We start from the raw sequence: 5,706 nt of genomic DNA, 5'->3' as shown, positions 1-5,706 counted from the left end.
GCTTGGACGACGTCTCTGCCGCGGAGGCAACCTACAGAGACGCCGCCTTCTGCTCAAGTTACGACCGTTGGGAAATAAAAGAACGTGCCTCTCCCTGCTCCGTGTTTCTTGTCTACCCGGAGAATAACAAATGTTTTCTTGCGAACTCTCAAGCTGTTAATTCAAAACTATTTTGTAGAAGCCTACTGACCATTATATGTGCACAAAATAGGCTACAAACTCGCACAACACGCTGGCGTATGTCTCAGTGTTGCTAATAGACATGTTTAACGGGTGGTGGCGCCACCTCACACGCCTTCCAACTTCTCGCATTCCTCTACTGCGGCAATGCACTGCAGCGTATTGAGCGATTGAGCGTGCAGAGTTCGTGCCCCCAAGCAGTTCGTACCGGAGAAAGTCCCAGCGATTCGCGCGTTTCCGGCAAGAAACCATCCCCGTGAGTCTCGCAAGTGGCGTCACGGACTCCGATCGCATTGTAGTAGCGACCGTAGCAGAGTGTGCCACGGGACTCGGGTATTGCACAACAGGGGAAGATCACTTGACAAGGGTAACGTAGAACCTGCGTCACGGCTACAATCCGCGCCCTCTCAGCAGTTTTTTTTTTTTTTTTTTTTTTTTACTCTTTTCCGGGCTTTTTCTTTCGAACTTTTTTCCTTGTCTTTTTTTGCGCACGTTCTTTGTAGAGGTCCCGTATTCCTTCCCGATATTCCGCTAACCACGCCCTACCTCCATTTCCCTCTTCGTGCTAACATACATTAAGTGTCCTAGGATTTAACGTGCTTTCTCTACCTGCCGTGTTTTTTTTTTTTTTTTTCAATTCATTTCACCACCTTTCTACCTGTTTCTTTTCCTCGCCTTGCTTTACATAGCGCAAATATGAAAAAGTTAACCCTCACGGTCTGCGTAGGGTTGTTCAATATGAAAAGGAGCAAAGTTATGCCATTCATTAAGTTACCCGTTCCTCTGTCGTTTATGTGTCAAGTATACTTTTTTGTGTGTTTTATTGATTATAAATGTAACGTCCAAAAGTAATTTTCGCCTTTACTTGAGAAAATAAAACGAACCGTCTTTTTGAGCAAACTGATAGTTCCCTTTCATACTCGGAGACAGTGTACAAAGACTACGTGGGGAAAGCAGCGTCAGAAATCGAGCAGGCAACGCAGCTTGTGGAGGTGGCACGCATACATGCTTACTTGTTTTTTGTTTTTCCTTATAAACCACTTGGCTTAGACGACAATTACTATTTCGAATGAAATTAGAGCATTCTGCGTCTCTCGTACTATACTAAACAGTACCCTAATTTCGGCAATTTAACAAAAAGCACATGCAAATCTGCGTGTATTTCGCCGCTTCGCTCCGAATATAATCTCAAAGCAATTCCTATCAGTTTAAACAAATCTAATAAACCACGTGGCGTAGACGGCCCCCGCCGTGAGTGAGTGATGCAGTGGTAAGACGCGCCCGACTACTGTGCCGGAGTTCCCGGGTCCGACCACGGCGGCTGCGTTTTTCGATGGAGGCGAAACGAAGTGGCGTCCGTGTGCTGTGCGATGTCAGCGCACGTTAAAGATCCTCAGGTGGTCGAAATTACTCCGTAGCCCTCCACAACGGCTCCCCTTTCTCTCATTCCACTTTCAACTCCCACCTTCCTCCCTTCCCTTACGGCGCGGTTCAGAGTATTCGCGAGAGTTCAGAGAGTTCGCAGACTGGAGTGGCTTGCTACGGAAAGCGGGTGCTTGGCGCCTCAGCAGAGTGGTTTTCGCCCCTTACGAGACTGCATTGCGGATGTTGTCAGCACCATTGAAAACGCCCGCAACACCAGCCAAGTGGGATACCTCATCCTGCTCGACATCAGAAGCGCCTTGGATTGTCTTCCTCACTGGGCAGTGATCGACGCGCTAAAAAACATTGGTGCCACCGGCCGCCTCCTGAACTTCGTCAGTGCGTTCCTCAGCGAGCGAACACTCTCCGTGAAGGTGGGCAGCACCTGTAGTGCCCCCCGTCCAGTGCCATGCGGTGTCCCTCAGGGAAGTGTGCTGAGCCCTTTCCTATTCAACATCGTGCTGGCCCAACTACCCTTGTGTCTCCCCCGTGCTGTGCGCGAGTTTGTGCGTGTGTGTGTATATGCGGACGATGTTGCCCTGTTCGCCTCATCAACAACCCGCAGCAACGCCTCATCGCTTCGCGACCTTCAGCGTGCGCTCGATGCTGTCACCGCGTTTATTCGCAGTGTCGGCCTCGCAGTGTCGGCCGAAAAAACTGAAGCCCTGCTCTACCATCCCCGTGGTGCTGCAGCCCGCAACAAAACACGCCCTCTTCGCCTGGACGGAACCCCCCTGCCTTGGCGCACAACGGTTGTTTACCTCGGCCTCAAAATTGATGCCCGCATCACCTGGCGCCCTGCGGTGGATAAAGTGTGCGCAGACACCAAGCGCATAGGTAAACTAGCGCTTCGTCTCCTTGCCAAAGGTGAAGGAGCCTCTCCCCCGCTCTGTGCAAGAATCCATGAAGCGATCGCCTCAGCCAGAGCATTGTATGCCCTTCCCCTGCTCAGCCTCAGCCTACTCCAATGGAAAAGGCTGGACACATGCCATAGGAACGCCATACGACACATATATGGTCTCCCCAACGGATCTCAGGTGGCAGCGACCTATGCAGAAACCCGCACCATCCCCCTCTCACTAAGAGCACTCAAAACTGCCCTCAACCACATCGAGCGGCTTCACCGAGCACAAGATGGCTCTGAACTTCTTCGCAGAATTTCAGCCAAACCTAACACACGCATCGGTCGTGTCATGTGCCTCTTCCGTGAGATACTGGGCCCCCCTCCACCGCCCCTTGCTGCTTCACAACCCCCACATGAAATCTGCCCGCCCCGCATCTATCAGGGTCTCCCAGGGGTGAAGAGCAAACGAAACACGCCCGTATGCGAACTTCAGCAAGAGGCCGAATCCAAAATTCACACGGATTTTCGTCACCGAACCCTCATCTTTACTGATGGGTCAGTCCGTCAGCAAGAAAAATCCGCAGCTGCTGCATGTGTGATTCCCGACTTGGACACCTCTAAATTATGCAGGCTACACTTCCCTTCCTCGTCACAAACAGCTGAGATAGCTGCACTCAATCTGGCAGCCACCCTGCTCCTGGAAAGCCCTGAAATTAAAAATGCTGCCATTCTCACCGATTCGAGGGCAGCGCTTCAGGCCCTTGCGCAGCCTAGCAAAGGACCTCGCCTACTGCAAGTATGCGCACGCAACTTCCAACGCCTCGCCGAATCCGGCTGCGATACAGTCCTACAATGGATCCCATCGCACTGTGGGATAGGGGGCAACGAACTTGCTGATGAGCTCGCTCGATCAGCCCACCACCCGTCCGTTCCCATGTGCGCGGACAACACTACATATGACTGTGCTCGTCTTGCAATCGCGCGACACACCATTTCCCACCACCCTGACCCTCGCATCGCCAGCGGCCACCCCTTCCGTGCAGTTAATACTCGCCTCTTCGCCCGGAGAGACTATGTTCTGCTGTTGCGCCTCCGCATCGGATGTGTTTGGACCGGTGTGCGCGCTAGCCGACTACGAGGAATGTCTCCCCTGTGTGCGTCGTGCGGTGACGCAGAAACACTCGAACACGTTCTGTGTATGTGCCCTGTGTACTCGCAACCGCGACACCTCCTTCGGGAAGGTTACCGAAATCTTGGACTTCCCTGTGCTAACACATGTGAGATCCTTCACCCGTCTGGCCCTCCCCACAAAGTGCAAAGTGCCCTAAAAGTGCTCCTGTTATTCCTACGGGACAGTGGACTAAGTGCAAAACTGTGAACACTTTCCATCTTCCCCTAGTGCGCAAATTATTGCCAGCAACTCTCACCAATTCAGTGTGCCACTCCCGCGCTATTCCCCGCATAGCACCAGTTCCATTTTTTTCTTTTATTATCATTACTCTGTTTGTGTTTTTTTTTTCTTGTCCCATAAGGCCCTTTTGCACAAGGACCTTCTCTCACTCCTGCGCGCAACCAACTGCCCGCAAATCGTCTAACTTTTATCTGTACCAATTTATGTAATGCCCACAGAATCTTTTTTTTTTTCTGTGTGTGTGTTTATCATAATCAATTCCTCCGTTACATATTCCATAAGGTCCCATGCACCTTCTGCAAAGGCCCTATCTCCTCCATCTCAAATAATCCCCTCAGACTACTTTTTTTTTTTTTTCCTCCCTCCACTTATTATTTTTTTTTTTTGTGGTGTTTATTATCATCAATTCTTCCTTTATATATCCCATAAGGTCCCATGCAACCTCTGCAAAGGCCCTTCCTTCCCAGCCTATCTGTTGCATTTCAACTAATGCCCTCAGACTACTTTTTTTTTCCTCTCTTCTTTTTTTTTTCTTTTGTCTGTTTAGTATCATCAATTCCTCCGTTACATATTCCATAAGGTCCCATCCACCTTCTGCAAAGGCCCTATCTCCTGCATTTCAAATAATCCCCTCAGACTTTTTTTTTTTTTTTTTTTGTGGTGTTTATTATCATCAATTCTTCCTTTATATATCCCATAAGGTCCCGTGCAACCTCTGCAAAGGCCCTTCCTTCCCAGCCTATCTGTCGCATTTCAAATATGCCCTCAGACTACTTTTTTATTATTATTATTATTATTATTATTATTATTATTATTATTATTATTATTATTATTATTATTATTATTATTATTATTATTATTATTATTATTATTATTATTTTTTATTATTATTATCTTATCTCCTCCTATATTATCCCACAAGGCTCTTTGCCCCTTCTGCAAGGCCCCACTCCTCCCACCGCGCGCATCCAACTGCTCGCATAAGCATCCATGACATTCCAAATCTCCCTATCAGATTTTCTTTTTTTTTTCCCTTTCTTTAAACCTCATAATTATCTCTACATATGTCATGAAGGCTTTCTCCTTTGCGCGGCACGTCCCCGCTTCAAAATCCACCAATCCTTGTTGTACGAGTGTTTGCCCTTCCATGTTTGGCATTTTTCTCCAGGGGTCCTCGACATTGACTACTAACGACAACGCTTTCGCTCCCCCTTCCCCTCTACTCGGCCCCGTTGCGGTGTATCCCTGCAAGTACAGGAGACAGTTATAGGGCCGTGTAATCCCCCCCTTCTCTTCCCCCCTCAACAAGAATCTCATTATTATTATCTGTCATACAGAGCAAGTGTGACAGATACTGCGCCTTTTTCTTCCAGCGACAGTAGCGATGGTGTACCTACAAACTTGCTCTAGGCGGATAAAGTGCGACTAATTAACGCCGATAAGAGGCAAATGATAGAGGAGAGGAGGGATTCCCCTGATACTTAATATCCGAAATAGACTGCTGAAGGTCATTTCTTACTAAGCAAACCTGTGCATCCCACGAGGTTTATCTATTTATGATCTGAATTATTACGTAACTAAACTCCCCTTAAGCGAACGACCTCGCATTACCGAAGTGCCTGCAACGGAGCAGCACCAAAACAGCCGCCGATGAGTTATATAATCTGACTTTTGATGGTATAGCGAGGGGGAAAGCGCGAACGCAGTCCCCCACTACCAAAAATTGCATGCCCCATCTGCCCCAGTTTGGGGTAGTGGCAGGGGTCAGCACGAGCGTAGTGCAATGCCCGCACCTCTCCCTGGAGGCACCGCCTTGCTGATCACGGTAGCCTCGGCACCAGGTAAGTAT

At 48.9% G+C, this 5,706-nt stretch overlaps 1 non-coding gene across 1 annotated transcript; it reads right to left on the bottom strand.

The window, feature by feature from the left end:
- Nucleotides 1-5,542: 5,542 nt before the first annotated feature.
- LOC146184382 (U1 spliceosomal RNA) lies at nt 5,543-5,706 on the bottom strand. Its single transcript, XR_014709020.1, has one exon. It is a non-coding gene; the product is annotated as a U1 spliceosomal RNA (small nuclear RNA).

The sequence above is a fragment of the Amblyomma maculatum genome, chromosome 7, assembly GCF_055883805.1.
Source record: "Amblyomma maculatum isolate TAMU_Amacu chromosome 7, ASM5588380v1, whole genome shotgun sequence".
In the NCBI taxonomy this organism is placed as follows: domain Eukaryota; kingdom Metazoa; phylum Arthropoda; class Arachnida; order Ixodida; family Ixodidae; genus Amblyomma; species Amblyomma maculatum.
This window is presented reverse-complemented; position numbering and strand designations above follow the sequence as displayed.